Source organism: Mobula birostris, chromosome 1, assembly GCF_030028105.1.
Source record: "Mobula birostris isolate sMobBir1 chromosome 1, sMobBir1.hap1, whole genome shotgun sequence".
NCBI classification, from domain to species: Eukaryota; Metazoa; Chordata; class Chondrichthyes; order Myliobatiformes; family Myliobatidae; genus Mobula; species Mobula birostris.
Genome location: NC_092370.1, coordinates 105,616,991 through 105,633,454, shown reverse-complemented (window position 1 = coordinate 105,633,454; position 16,464 = coordinate 105,616,991). Strand labels below are relative to the sequence as shown.

Genomic DNA, 16,464 nt, shown 5'->3' with positions numbered 1-16,464 from the left:
TTGTACAATTCTGTCACTTCTAATCACCCATACTTTCTTCCTTTTCTGTATTCACATGTGCAAGGTACTAGAGCAATCTCACATGACTACATTTACATCAAGATTTTACATCCTAATTGTTGATTTGAGGAAGGAATGATATTAGTGAAAAGTGGGGAGGTGGCTGGGAAGTGCCAGATGGCAATTCTCAGAAGTTTGCTTTTCCCACTCAGAAAGTACTTCTTAGTCTGTTTTGTACCCAAAGAAAACTGGGAAACAATTCAAGTTTTTGACTAAAATGCTGTTTGCCACCAGTGTGGCTTGTTGGGGAAATCGCACAATTTTCTTTGGCAGAACCTGCGGTTAAAAATTCATTTGGGGACCCATGTTGTCAGCAGAGTCTCATTTGTATGTTTTCAGCAAAACGCTTCTATCTTCCAGTAGAGAATGTAGATGCAAAATTTCGAAGAGTCCCACCCAATATGTGCTTGGTGATACGTTATTCACAACATAAAGTCTGTGCTTTTCTTAAGGATGTAAATTAAGCTCAAACGAAAATGGAAAATCTATGATATCTGTGGGTGTGGGAGCCAACTACTAGTGTGATTACGCTTCTGAAAGACAAAAAAAGTGGCACATAATGTTTTGCTCTGAGGTGGTTCTGCTTCAATGTTCTCTATCTGAGAAGCTCCCCTGTGTAATACTGAGGAGGCTACTTTCCGTAACCTCCCATATGGGATTTAGTGTTTCATCCACCTGACTTTCCTCTGTGACACTGTGAATAGGCCTCCCATTTCCCCTGGGTAATACAATTTCTAACTCTGACCTTTTGCATTTGTTCCAGTTGTCGTCACTTTAGATGTTAATTCAGTTCTTATTCAACAACAATATATTCTGATGTCTCAAGAAGCACCCAGCGTTTAACCTTGCCTCTGTTAAATTTGAATGCTTCTATCTTGTGAGCAGTTAGAAGGGTCAGTTAGTGTGTTGAATGGGGATAGTGCCTGTGGTTGTGATTGACTATTGGCTGTTCACAGTCAGACCAGGACCCTGGATGTGGATGGTCATAGCAAAAAGGACACATTACAATGTTAGGAGTGTTCTGGAGTCACATGGAAACAGGCCGCTTGGCCAACATCATCCATGCTGCCCAGGGGGCACCCACACATAATTAATTCCATCTCCCATCACTTGGCCAATAGCCTTCAGTGTACAGGAGGCTCAAGTGTTCATCTATACAATTCTTAAATGTTGTCGGTGACTCCGATTCCACCAAACTCTTTAGTGGTACATTGCAGGTATTCATCACATTCTGGGTGAGAAAAGATTGCACTCAGACCTCTGAATCTCCTACCCTTTATCCTAAATTTGTGTCCTTCCTGGAATACCTGCCTCCAATCTGGTTTGCTGCAGTCCACCCTATTTATACCCTTAATATTTTTATTCCTCCCCTTTTCCCCCTTGTATCAGGCACTCTATCTGACAGCAGCTGATGTGAGGAAGACCCTAGCCTGAGTCAACCCATGTGAGGCTGTGGTGCCTGATAACGTACCTGTTATCTGCAATCTGCAACCCGGTTAACAGAGGCTCAAACAGACGTCATCAATATCTCTCTGGAACAGCCCACTGTGCCTTCAGGCTTCAAGGCGGCCACCATCATTTGGCCATCCTCACTGGCACATCGTTCCGTGCATCAAACTAGCATAAAAGACATTTAGCCTATCAGGAAGCGAAGTGCCACTGTCATTTGATACCCTCACAAATCAAGAACTCAAGAACCTAACAATCTTTGCTTTAAATATACCCATTGCATTAGCTTCCACAGCCGTGGGTCGCAATGAATTCCGCAGATTCACCACAATCTGGCTGAAGAAATTTCTCCTCATCTCTGTTCTAATGCACATCCCTCTATTCTGAGGCTGTGCGCTATGATCCTACACTCCCCCACTAGAAGAAATATCCTCTCCACATCCACTCTATCAATATTTCATAGGTTTCAATGAAATCCCCCCTCATTCTGCTGAACTGCAGCAAGAATCGGCCCAGAGCCAGCAAGTGGTCCTCCTACATTAAACCTTTCACTCCTGGAATCCTCCTTATGAATGTCCTCTGGCCCCTCTCCTATACCAACACATCTTTTGGATAAAATCTCAAAACTGCTCACAATATTCCAAGTGTGGTCTGACTAAAGGAATGCTAACTTCTGATAATTCACTGGCACGGAACCTGATTCAGTGTTGACAAACCAATGTTGCCCATTCCTAATTGCCCTAAGAAAATGATGGCAAGCTTGAAATAATAAACCTCTATTTATTTATTTATTTATTTATTTGTATTTAAAGGCACAGCATGGTAACAGGCCTCTCCAATCAAACATGCCCATTGACCAATTAGACCAATGTGACCAGTTAATATACACGTGTCTTTGGAATGTACAAAGAAACGAAAACACTCCGGGAGAACGTATAAGCTGCTTATAAATAGCAGCGGTAGTCAACCAGGGTTGCTGATGTTGTATTACTAATACTACTGTGCCAGCCCAATCTATAATACCTTCAACGTAGTGCTTTAAATAGTGAGCTCCAGATCAAACAACACTCCAATGAAGGGGCAATAATATATTTACAAGTCTAGGTGTTGATTATGTTGGAGCTGGTACTCCAACATGATCAGACCCACGGTAGCAGATTTTCTGGTTTTGAGTGCAGGGCACAGACAAAATATATTGTAATAGGTTAATGGTGCAGGACTTCTCAGGGCTTTTGATGGTTGTTTTAAGACCAAACAAGTTTTGAATTTTGGAGTGGAAAATTGTGGAATTTTTAATGAATAAATAAATGGAAACAATTCGCACTGGTAGACGAGCTAATGTGCAAAGAACAAGGTTAATCTTTACCAGAAATGAGGTCAGGTGAAATTCAGTTGAGCAGCAAATTCCTATGAATTTCCCAAAATTCACTATCTGTTTCATCAACAGCTTTCAAAACAGAACTGAACATATACAGTAATTGAAAGGGGCAAAACATCGGAGTTCTAGTGTGAGGGGGGAAAAAGAACAGAAGAAAGGGTTGATTTCAATAGTTCTTTGAGAACTAGGCACAAGCAAAATTGTCAAGGACCTCATGGTGCTGTCGAATTGTATTGGAATAACTCATTTATAAAGAGTTTAGTGAGAATTTCATCTTTACAAGAGGTTTTAGTGCAATACTGTTTGGAAAAAGGAAGGACTAATGATAAGATATATTTTATGAGACAATTAACACAGACACTGGCCTGTTTCTTGTCACATTTGGAAACAATATATTGATGCTGGTTATGCTCTTCACCGGCAGATGTCATGAAATTTATTAACTTTACAGCAGCAGTACAGTGAAATACACGACAAATAAATCCAGAGAAAAAAGATGGTTATTGTCTATTAAATAGATTAAGTTAAAATAAGTAGCGCAAAAAAAAACAAATAAAAAACGTAGTGTTCACGGATTCAATGACCATTTTGAAATTAGATGGCAGAAGGGGAAAAAGCTGTTTCTGAATCACTAAGTGTGTGTCTTCAGGCTTCTGTCCCTCCTTCCCGATGGTAACAGTGTGAAGAGGGCATGTCCTGGGATCCTTACTGATGGACGCCGGCTTCCTGAGGCACTGCTCCTTGAAGATGCTGATGCCGTAGGAAGACAGCGACCATCCTCATCAACTTTCTTCATTAACTCTAAGCATACAAGATTATCAGTAACAGATCTCTTGGTGAAGATAGACTGTGCTAAAATGCAAATGGGTTGAGGATTTTTTTGTCTAATTTGGAAGGATGGGATTGCAAATCTTCTCTGATATCCAGCCTGCGAGTGTTTTTTTTTCCTAATCTGATGTGAGTGGGGCACTGCATTAGGGCTGAATGGGGAACTAAAACTGCAGTACCATCTACCTATTGAAGATCCCTCAGCTGGTAACAGTGTGTGAAGGACATTGAAATGTCTATCTAAATGTAACAAAGGTATTTGATAAAGTGTCTCATAAATAAAGAAATGGAAGGACAAATAATTGAGATCAAAATGGATCTGTAGGTGGGGAATTGTGATCCAGCTAATGAGTTACAAACATTTGGGAAAATGTCTATTAACTTATTTAGTGATACAGGGTGGAATAGGCCCTTCCAGCCCTTTGACTCATGCCGCCCTAGCAACCCCTGATTTAACTCAAGCCTAATCATGGGAGAACTTACAATGGCCAATTAACTTACTAACTGGTATGTTTTTGGACTGAGGGAGGAAACCAGAGCACCCAGGGGAAACCCATGCCGTTCATGGGGAGAATGTACAAACTCCTTACAGATGATGTTGGAATTGAACTCTGAACTCCGACGCCTCGAGCTGTAAAAGTGTCATGCTAACTGTTACACTACCACGGCACCCACTTAGGTGGTAACATTTTTCAAAGAAAGCTTTTTGTGTTTTTTGTGGAAAAAAAATGTATATCATTTGTAAAGTATGTAATCCTTTATGCTCAAGAGGCTGCAGATACTAAAACAAACTGCTCTATCTCTCTCCCCCAAGACAGAACAGAGATAGAATTCCCTTGGTCTTCACCTTTCACCCCGCCCCCCGCCTCCACATCCTGCATATGATCCTTCACCATTTCCTTCAGGTGGAAAGAAATTCCACCATCCCTACCTTTACCGATTTACACAGGGATCACGCTCTCCATTTCTCTCTGGTCCACTCATGCTCCCCATCAACTCTTCCCCTTCTCCATCACCTTCCCCTGTAGACACAGGAAGTGCGACAATTGTCCCTACAACTCTTCCCTCATCACCATTCAGGGACGTACACAGTCCTACTGGTGAGACAGAGTTCACGTGCATCTCCTTCAACCTCGTCTATTGCATTCAGTGCTTTTGATGTGACCTCCCCTCAGTCAGCGGGACCAAGCATAGACTAAGTGACCATTTTGTGGAGCACTTGCCCAAAAAGACAATTTTGACTATCTGGTGCAAGTCATTCCTGGCGCACCTGGCTGTCCTTGACCTTCTCACTGCCCTGGTGAGGCCAAACGGATACTAGCAGAACAGCATATCAGATTTCACTTGTGTACTTAACAATTTTCAGACTTTGTCTCTATCTTCCCCATCTCCTCCATCTATTTTTTCCTTATTTATTCCTACTTTTCACTCATCAGCATCTGCTTCAGCTCCTCCTCACTTGTTAATCTTAGTCGTGATGCAGAGTCATCACCCAAAATGTCCACCCCCCCCCCTTTGCCTCAACAGATGATGCTTGATGCTCCGAGTTCTTCCTGCAGTTTGTCGATCCAGAGCTGGCTTTTGTCATATTAATGCTACTCCGGCGACGCCAGTCAAAATTCATAATATGTTCCCTGATAGCACAATGGGAGAACTTTGTACCACATCAACTATAGCAGTTCAACAAGAAGTTCAACTACCAATCAAGAACAGTTGGGGATGGTCAATAAATTCCAGCCTTGTGAATAAAGTTCAGAGATGAACATAAATTCAGATGCCTGCTGAAATCATGAAGATGTCTTTGGTAAAGAGATACGTTCCTTTTTTAAGGAGGGAACTATTAAAAGTCGTAATGAATTTAGCTGAACCTTTCCTTTTAAATAAGTTTCACTGCAGATTAAGTTTGAAATATTATTTGAAACCATCAGAATCAGGTTTAATATCATTGACAATGTAGTGAAATTTGTTGTTTTGCAGAACAGAGTATGAAGAGAGTATGCCCTGGCATGCTCTTATAGTTTAAAATAAATTTTGTCGTGTCTGCTAATACTAGCATCAGGAGAGCGGTAAAGAAATAAACTCAGATAAAAAGTTATATTTTAACTGTATTTTCAATCAAAATTCTATTACTTGCTACCAGTTTTTGGAAGGATTGGAAACAGACTCACTATTTAGTAAAATGCAGAATCTTATTCAGATGCTTAGATATATTGGTTATGAATGCTACAAGGAAATGTCAGTTTTTGTAGTGCACTTCATCGGACGAGCAAAATGCTGGAGATTGGAAATAAAAATAGAATATTCTGAATATTTAACAGTTCAGTCAGTATCTGTGGAGGGTCAAAAGAAGTCAATGCTCCTGGTCAGTTGGAGATTGGAAAACGTTTTTATAATCTATTAAAGTAGCCCTAAAGTAAAGGTTCAGAAGTTATTTTGAAAACTGCTCCAGCACTATCAGAATGAACTAAAACCAAAAACTATGCGCGCTATAAAAACAATTGAAGCCAACAATTATGTATTGGCCAATGCACTAATAATGCCATACAGACCACCTTGTTGACTCTGTAAAAACTACAAGATGATTTTAAATCTCATTACCATTGTACAGTAATCCATGGGACATCACTGGAACATTAAGTGGCATATTTGGATACAAAAACACATCAACAGGCTATTTGGAAAAATGACCAAAAGCATGGCTAATGAAGTAGGGATTAAGTATTGTCTTAAAGGACAAAAGAGAAGATTAAAGGTGGAAATATTCACTGGGGGGAATTTGAAAGCTTAAAGGCTTGTAGGTGAAATTTGGGCCACCAGTAGTAAAAAGATTAAAACTGGCAATGCTCAAGAAATTTAGGAGCAGAATTATCTCAGATGGCTGGAAGGGGTTTAAAGAGAGGAGTGGTCTTGAAAGCATTTTAAAACAAAGTTGAGATTTACGAATTGAATGATTTGGAACACACAATTAATAGGGAATGATTTTTTTATGAAATAGGAATCATAAGTTCTTAATCCAAATGGAATTTTTGTTTGATGGGATTCCTATTCATTTTTTTTATTGGAAAGTAAATGTTTCAGACCTCATGATCCTCAGCTAAGAGCATCAAGATTGTGCCAAGAGGCAGAAGCTGGGACAGATGGTTTCTTGCCTTGCAGCAGACCACCAGCTTGAACCCTGCACATTTAACCAAGGAAAGACTTCATCTTTTTATTACTCTGTATGACACAAATGGAAAATAATACTTTATATTGCAGATTGCAATTGTTGGTGTAAAAGTGTATGCAGCTGGTAGTCATGTAACTGCACATGGCGGCATCTTTTGGATAAAAGCAGGAAACAATAACAAAAGTTTGGATTGAGCGTCTCATGACACTAAATGAAAAGATTGTCAATAAAACAAGCTACAGGACGAGCTGTGAGGACACATTGTTTGAAAAAAGAATCCAATTTTAAGGACCATCTTAAAAGATAGTGAAGTAGAGATGTTTAGGGAGGTAATGTGAGAGCCTGAGCTTGAGATTTGAAATTGCTCACAAGTTTGGGAGTGGAGGGAAGCAGACAAACTATGGTCTGTAGGCTGCAGGTTGTAGAAGAGTCTGGGAGAGGTGAGACTTGGGAGGGATTTGAAAATGCATCCAAACCAAATATCTGTTTTAAAAAAAAATCTCTCCTGGTTTATAGGTGAAAATACAACTGATATTTTTTGCAAGTAGTTTTTAAATGTTTTAATATATTCTCTAAGCAACAAAAAAAATTACTTCAAGCAACACACATCAAAGTTGCTGGTGAACGCAGCAGGCCAGGCAGCATCTATAGGAAGAGGTACAGTTGACATTTCGGGCCGAGACCCTTCGTCAGGGGTCTTGGCCCAAAACGTCGACTGTACCTCTTCCTATAGATGCTACCTGGCCTGCTGCGTTCACCAGCAAATTTGATGTGTGTTGCTTGAATTTCCAGCATCTGCAGATTTCCAAATGTTTGCAAAAAAAAATAACTTACTTTCTAAGTAGTTCACCTTCTTGTGTCATTACAGGTATTTTGCTTTCTTCATGAGAGAGATTTTATCCTGGTGGCTTTAGTTTTGTAGCCAAATTTCCCAAAGTAAAATTAAACTCCAGACGAGATACTTGATGTTGTGAGCTTTCTTTGACAGAGGAAATTTGTAACAACAGTCAGCACAAGCTGCTGCAGAGCAGCTCTTACTATTTGAAGTTGTGCTGTCAGATTGGTTGGTGGTTATTTTGTTTTCCACGTGTTTCCTGTTGCAGATAGCAGAAACACTTAGTCGGTTCCTTTTCCTTTTTTTTTCAGCTTGAGGACTTTCTGAATTTAGGTTCTTCATTAAATAGCATACTTCTATGTATTTAATTTAATTAGCGATTATTTTGGTGTTTTTTTTTCATTAGTGCATGTGTTGATGACTGAGTTTCTCCATGTCTTTGCACTGGTCAATATCTGCAGGTGATTCTTTATGCTGCTTTGTGCCAGTGTAACCAATTAAAAATGGTTTTTTCATTAAATTTTGTTTTGCTGTTCACAATCTACACAGGGTTACTGCTGCTTGTTTCAAGTAACAGGAATCATGAACGGTATCTGATTTGCCAAAGGAAGATCCCTATAGTAAGGGTTCCTGACCCAATATGTTAACTGGGTTCTCTTTCCACAAATGAAATCGAACTGAGTTCTTTTAGCATTTATGGGGTTTCACTTTACCAAAGTATTCAGATATAGTTTTCAGCTCTATTTCCTTAGAACAATTGGAGAAGCTTTATGAATAACTAAAGCTGATATGACTCTGATGATTCCGGGGAAGATGAGATCACTGCAGATAGTTTATTAAACTGAGATTTTCCATCACCTCAAAGATGATCCCAAGATATTATAACTCAGGAAATTCACCTTGACTCCAGGAAAAATTACACCTCAGACATTTATGAGACATTTCTAATACTGTAGGAGCCCTGATTAACATATTCAAAGATTGCCACAGGAAACTGATGGACCCTTCAACCAACCAAAAGTAGGAACCTGTGGGAAAAAACAGCAGAAGTTAAACTGTTGACTGCCTGCACTATATTTCCTCTGTCACTGTAACACTTTATTCTGTATTCTGCTGTTGCTCTTCCCTTGTACTACCTCAATGCACTGATATGATGAAATAATTTGATGACTAAACTAGTTGAAAACTAACTAACTAATTGAAAACTAACTCCATAAAACAAAAACTAATTGAAAGCAAAAGCATGCAGCAGGGAATGTGTGTTTTAATCTGTGTTTATGTTAGCGAGATGTGTAAATATGACGCGGTGTTGTGATGACATATGCTATGCATGTATGTACTTTTACATATAACCTGCAATGAATTATTTAAACAACAAAGAATAATTAATCAATCAATACATCTAGAATATGACTCAAATATTAGTGAAATATTAAATACACAACACTTCTCCCTGCTTAGCTAAAAACTCCAACTCAAAAATATATAACATACTGCTCTTGCATAGTAAATTTTAATTGTCCCATTCAGGCCTAAAGGTTCAATTGCTGTGGAGAGACTTCTTACTCCTGTGGGATAATATCTTTCCTGACCAGGGTGGTCACTCTACTTGGCAGGTGAAACTTGTGGCTGTGAAACAATCTCTGGTTCTGGGGCCTCCTCTGTGGTAGTTGTAGGAGTTGACTCAGGGAATGTAGGAAGTGGTTTTGGCAGCCCTGAATACTTTTCTTCTGGATGTGTTGGCATCCTGATAGTGCACAGCAAGTTGCTCGATCTGCTGATCTGCCCCAGACCAGACACAACTTTGAGCCAGTGCTTTCAATTAGACCATGCCTAAAGGATCAGCATCGAGCTCCTCCATCACTTTAGCTCCCAACTTAGATGGTAGAACAATTCTCAATTCCCACGTCAGGCAACCTCCATCAAGGGCAACTTCAACTTGGTGCTGTTAAAAGTAGGGGGACTGGAGTTTCTGCAGCAATTTCGGTGGCCATGTAGACTTGAAACAGGGTGGGGTTGTTTCTGGTTTCCCTTTGGATCATCTCTGCCATAATAGGAAGATTTGCAGTTTGCATTCGGGAGACTATATCGAGAGGAGTGCCTCTTTTGTAAATTTTTCCAGTATTTCCTCTTCCAAGGGTAAACACAACAATCCATCAGCATTTCCATGATTAGGCATCCTTTTGAATTCAATCTTTTAATTGTGTCCTCCAGGAAACAGAGCCCATCTCTTCATTTGTGCTGCTGCTGTTGGTGGATCACCCTCCTGTAGACTGAAAATAGACACCAGTGTTTGATGATCAGTAATGAGAGTTATCTCTCTCATAGAACCACTGGTTGAAGCATTTTACACCCCAAGCCAGACTTGGGGCCTCTATCAATCTGTATGTAATTTTTCTTCGCAGCGGTAAAGGAATGTGATGCAAAGGCTGTAAAATGTTCACTTTCATCACTCATAACATGTGATATTCCTGCACATATACCATAAGGCAAGGAGTCGCAGGCAAGCTTCACAAGATGATGTAGGTCATCATATCTGAGTACAGAGTCTGACATCACCATTCCTTTTACCTTTTGGAAAGCCACCTCGTACTGCTTTCTCCATGACCATTGCTTTCCAATCTGCAGTAATGAGCTCAAGGGTGGAACACAGTAGCCAGGTTTGACAGGAAGCTGCTGTAGTAATTGACAAGTCCAAAAGAGGAGCACGACTGTGACACATCCTTTGGCCTTGAGGCATACACCATTGCTTGAATTTTCTCAGCACATTTGTGTAATCCTTGTATGTCAATGATGTGATCACAGCAAGTGATGATTAGTTTCTTTATAACAATGTCTTGAGATTTTGGAGATGTTTCTTGTCATCCTTACCAGTAATAATGAAGTCATCCAGGTAACAATGAGTGTCTTGACAGCCTGGTCAATAGATCTCTGCCATAGTGCATGTGCAGATGTTACTCCAAAAATAAGACTATTATAGCAATTAAGGCCTTTATGAGGTATTTGTGGTGATAATTACTTTGGATTCTTCTTTCACCTCTGTCTGTAGGTAGGCATCAGCTAAATGCATTTTGTTGAAGTATTTTCCTCCAGAAATATTTGCAAAGATGTCCTCTATCCTGAGCAGAGGATATTGATCTACTTTCAGAACTGGGGTTGATGGTAACCTTAAAATCACAGATCCTGGTAGACCCATTCTTCTTGGCCATACACAGATCCTGACAGACCCACTCTTCTTGGCTACTGGAACCACTGGCATTGCCCATTGAGTAGAGTTCAAAAGTCTTGGAAAGAATTTCTTCAGCATCCATGCAATCTAGCTCACTAGCTACTTTATCAAGGAACTGGATAGGTTTTTCAATACTTGGGTGTGGCATTTTAATTTAAGACAATTTACCCTTGATATGTTTGAATTTTCCCAATGCTATCCCTGAATACTAATGTGGTTTCATCCAGTACTTCTTTAAATTCACTTCCAGTTGATTCTATTGTAGGGGATGTGGCATGTAAATAGTGGCTGGGTCACAAACCAAGTTGTAGTTGTCTCAGCCACACATGTCCCCACAATGCTAGCTCTCCTGTTTTTATCAAAGTGGCTTATTGGCTGTTGTATTTCACTGTTATGAATGTCATTTCCACAGGAGTTATCTTTTCTCCTGTGTAAGTTCTTAGCTGGATATCTTCAGATTTTAGTTCAGTATCTTTGATATGATATTCAAACTCATTTTGTGGAATGATGGATATGGCTGAGCCAGTGTCCAATTTTATTTTCATTAATTTGCCTTTCACCTCTGCTGTAAGCCATATTGTTTGTGTATTGTGAGTTTTCACATAGTAAATCATAAGGCTACTCAGTTCTGTACCACTCTCATCACTATCAGATTATTTACCAACAGTATACAGATTGGTGCTGTGTTTGAAACTGCAATTTGACTTCTGAGGTTATTCACTTCCCTATATGGTGCATTTATTTTTTGTCTGTCTGATATGCTTTTTGTATCTATCCTATTTTATTGCATTTTCTGCAAGTTATGCCTTTAAATCTGAATTGGTCTGGTGTATGTGAGCCCCTGCCCCAACAATAACACAATTTGTTCAGCCAGGCAGGTTTCTGTTTAGATGTTGCAATTTTTATCATGCTCAGTTTCATTCCTGACTGCAACTCAATTGCATCTCTGTCTACTCTTTCCATTGACACAGCTATTTCAACTGCTTTTTAAAATGTAAACTGTGTTTCAGTTAGGAGCTATTTTTGACTGTGTTCTTGTAAGATTCTGCAAACTGAACAATCTCTCAGTCCTTCCTTTTGATTCTGATTGTGAAATCTTAAGTGTTCTGCAATAAACAAAGATTTAGGTTCTAAATGTTCCTTCATTTCTTTCATGATATCAGCAAAGCCCATTTCAACTGGTTTGGTTGGAACCATTTGCTTCTAAGCAAATTATAAGCTCTTTCACCTAATGCACGAAGCACAACTGGCATTCGTTTCTCATTGGCTATTTCATTAGCTTCAACATACTGCTCCATTTGTTTCATATGCAGTAGCCAGTTATCTTTTGTGTAATTGAATGCATCTATCTTTCCAGTGTAACTAGCCATTTCTGTTGTCTTAAAATGTTATTATTATTGTCACTCAGTACTCACTGTTATGAACCTGTGAATCTGTCCATGTTCTGCACTTTTAAAAAAAAAACTTGACTGTCTCTGTTCCTTCCCAAGAAGCACATGCTGTGCTGTTTTTTGTAACTCAAGTGTATCGCTGTGCTTCAACAAGTAGGTAGTCGTCTCAGGTTAGTTTTAAAACTACTACATCACCAGTGTTGTATTTTGTAAATCCAAAACATAAAACCAATTGCAAGCAAACACGTGGAGCCAGGAATGCATGTCTTAGTTTTGATTTTATCTTTCTCTTTTTACACTACAAATATGATGTAATATATGCCATTCACATACTTATACATATAACCCATAATGAATTATTTAAACAACATAGAATGCTTAATCAAACAATATATCTACAATATTACTCAAATATTAAATATACAACAATATATGAACAAATGTAGGACAATGTATTTCTTTGTATCTCAGTACATGTGACAATAATAAATCATGCCTGTGGTGCCAGAAATTTCATCTCATCTGCCTCTCTCAGTAGCCTTGTAACTTGAGGAATCTCTATTTGGCCCTGGAGTCTTATCAGCCTTAATATTCTTTCAGAGACCCAACATTACCTCCTACTTTACAACATCTTGAAATACTCTAGCATATTAGAATGCTCCACACTTCTCTCCTTATCATCTGTGTTCTTCTCCTTGGTAAATACTGAGGCAGAATGCTACATTCTTCACCTCCAAGCACATGCTCCCTCCTTTATATTTGACTTGCCCCACATGGTCCTGAGTTATCGTCTTGCTTAGATGAATGTATAGATTCTCTTTTAATCCTACTTGCCAAGGACTTTTCATGCACTCCCCCTGGCTTTGCTGATTTCATTAAGTTTTTTTCCTGATTTCTCTATAACCCTCTAGCGCTCTGCTTGATTTTAACTTCATAAACTTTCTCTCTCTTCTTGACTAAATTCACCACATTCTCAATGTCCAAAATTCCATTACCTTATCATCCTCATACTTCCTTCGTGGGAGAAACCAGACAGTAGTAACTGATGACTGCCCCTCTGATGGAAAGTCTACGCCTAGTTACGTGCCACAGGAATCAGTGGTGGTTTCGTTGTTGTTTGTCATCTATATCAATGATCTGGATGGTAATATGGCAAACTGCATCAGCAAATTTGTGGCTGACCCCAAGATTGGGTGTGTAGTGTTTTATGTTTTGTAACTTCAAAATACTAAAGTAATTCAAAAGTAAACACTGGAGTCCAGGAACGTAGGTCTGACTTCGTCTTTACTTTAAGTGAAGCGTGCACGCATCATGTGGTCGCATGAAGACGTACGCAATTTACGTACTTTTACATATAACCCGTAACTAATTATTTAAACAACCAATACTGCTTAATCAAACAAGATTACTCAAATATTACTGAAATATTAAATACACAACACTCCTCCCTTTTTCACTATAAACTCCAAATCCACTCTATCGAAGCATTTCAACATTCAGTAGGTTTCAATGAGGTCACCCCTCATTCTTTGGAATTCCAGTGAGTAGTTGCCTTTTGCCATCAAAAGCTCTTCATGTGCAAACCTTTCAAACTTTGAATCATTTCGTGAACCTCCTTTGAACTCTCTCATCTTTAATAATAAACTCCAATGTCTTTCAAACCACTGAAGTCAGGCTAACTGGGTTATAAATTCATTTCTTAAAGAGTGGAATGACATTTGCAATTTTCCAGTCCTCCGGTACCATTCCAGAATCTAGTGATTCTTGAAAAATCTTTACTAATGCCTCCACAATTTCTTCAGCTACCTTGTTCGAACCTGTGGTGTAATTTGTCTGGTCCAGATGGCTTATCTACCTTCAGACTTTTCAGATTCCCAAGCACCTTCTCATTAATATTAGCAACAACACTCATATCTGCCCCCTGACACACTTGCAATCCTGGCATATTGCTAGTGTCACCCATTGTGAAGACTGACACAAAATACTTATGAAGTTCATCCGCTATTTCCTTGTCCCTTCATTACTACCTCTCCAGTGTAATTTTCAGTAGGTGTGATATCCACTCTCACCTTCCTTTTACTTTTTAAACAGTATATCTGAAAAACTTTTGATACCCTCTTTTATAGTATTGGCCAGCTTACCTTTGTATTTCATCTTTTCTCTCTTTATTGCTATTTAGGTTACCTACTGTTGGTTTTTAAAAGCTTCTGAATCCTTTAACTTCCAACTAATTTTTGCTGTATTATATACCCTCTCTTTTACTTTTATGCTGTCATCCTCCCTTTAGAATGCTTCTTCATCTTTTGGATATATCTATTGTGTCTTCCAAATTGCTTCCAGAAACTTCAGCCATTGCTCTTCTGCTGTCATCCCTGATAGTGTGCCCTTCCAATCCACTTTGGCCAGCTCCTCTCTCATACCTCTGTAATTCCCTTTCTTCTACTGAAATACTGAGAGAATTCTGGGTGAATTCTAACATATTATGGTTTCTTTAAATCAAATCTGGGTCATTACATAACACTCAATCCAGAATTGCAGTTCCCCAAGTGGGCTCAATCACAAGCAGCTCTAAAAAGTCATCTACAAATTCCCCCTCTTGGGATCCAGCACCAACCTGATTTTCCCAGTCTACCTGCATTTTGAAATCCCCCATGACAATTGCAACATTGCCCAAGCCTTTTCTATCTCCAACTATAATGTGTAACCCACATCCTGGCTACTGTTCAGAGGCCTGTATAGAATTCCCATCAGGGTCTTTTTGCCCTTGCAGTTTATTAACTCTACCCACAAGGATTCTACATCTTTCAATCTTACCTCCTTTCAAGAACTTAATTTCATTTTTTTACCAACAGAGCCACCTCATCCCCCTCTACCTACCTGCCTGAACTTTTGATCTAATATATATCCTTTAAGTTCCCAACTATGATCTTCTTTCAGCCACAACTTAATGATGCCCACAGTATTGTACCTGCCAACCTCTAAATGCACTACAAGATCATTTACATTATTCTGTATACTGTGTGCATTCAAATATTACACCTTCAGTCCTGTATTCACCACCTCTTCTTGATTTTGGCCCCATGTTACAGCTTATCTCATCACACTGACTGAAATTTTGCCCTATCATCTGCCTGTCCTCCTCCAGTCTCACAACACACTGCATTTAGTTGTATACCAACTACCCCATCTTCAGCACTATTGCTCTGGTTACCATCCCCCTGCCAGATTGGTTTAAACCCTCTTCAACGGATCTAACAAACCTGTCTGCAAAGATATTGGCCCCCTCGGATTCAAGTGTAACGCATCCTTTTTGTACAGGCCATAAATTCTCCAGGAGAGATCCCAATGATCCAGAAATCTGAAACCCTGCCTCCTGTACCAATTCCACAGCCATACATTCATTTGCCAAATCATCCTATTCTTACCCTCACTAGAGTGTGGCCCAGGCAGTAATCCGGCCTTTCCTACCCTGGAGGTCCTGCTTTTCAGTTTTTACCTAACTCCATATATTTTCTCTCTTCAGGACTTCCTCCCTTTTCTTACCTACGTCATTGGTATCAATATGTACCACGATTGCCGGCTCTTCACCCTCCCCCTTCAGAATGCTACAAACCAGATCTGAGGCATCCCTGATCCTAGCACCTGGGAGGAATCAGATCATCCAGGTATACTTTCATGCCCACGGAATCTGCTATCTGCTATGCTAATTATGGAAACCTCTATCACTACCACCCTCCTCTTCTCCCCCTTCCCACTGAGCCACAGAGACAGAATCAGTGCCAGGGATCAGGTTGCTGTGGCTTCCCCCTCGTAGGTTGCCTCCCCCACTCCCCTACAGAATCCTAAGTGGTCTCATTATTGAGGGGAATCGCCACACGGGCACTCTGCACTGGCTCTCTGTTCCGTTTCCTTCTCCTGACAGTTGCCCAGGGACCTGCCTTCTGCAAGTTGGGGTGACCACCTCCCCCTCACCTCTTCATTTTCCTGCCTGAGCCAAAAGTCACCTAGCTGTAGCTGTAGTTCCTTAATACAGAATCTGAGGAGCTGCAGTATAGTGTACTTTGTGCAGATGTAGTTATCAGGGACACCGGAGGTCTCCCAAAGTTCCCACATCTCTCACAAGGATCA

The 16,464-nt window shown here is 39.8% G+C and overlaps 2 protein-coding genes across 4 annotated transcripts in view; one reads left to right on the top strand and one right to left on the bottom strand.

The window, feature by feature from the left end:
- LOC140198690 (src-like-adapter) overlaps positions 1-7,934 on the bottom strand; it is a 34,314-nt gene extending 26,380 nt beyond the window's left edge. For 2 of the 3 annotated variants that reach the window (XM_072259710.1, XM_072259714.1), the window contains exon 1: positions 7,716-7,934. The gene's annotated coding sequence lies outside the window, so the exon portion shown is untranslated. Of the gene's footprint in view, positions 1-1,531; positions 1,651-7,715 lie in introns of those variants that run through there. The other variant, XM_072259721.1, reaches the window with a different exon arrangement.
- The window catches only part of tg (thyroglobulin), a 360,953-nt gene that overhangs the window by 219,495 nt on the left and 124,994 nt on the right, over positions 1-16,464 (top strand). The gene's annotated exons all lie outside the window — the stretch shown is intronic.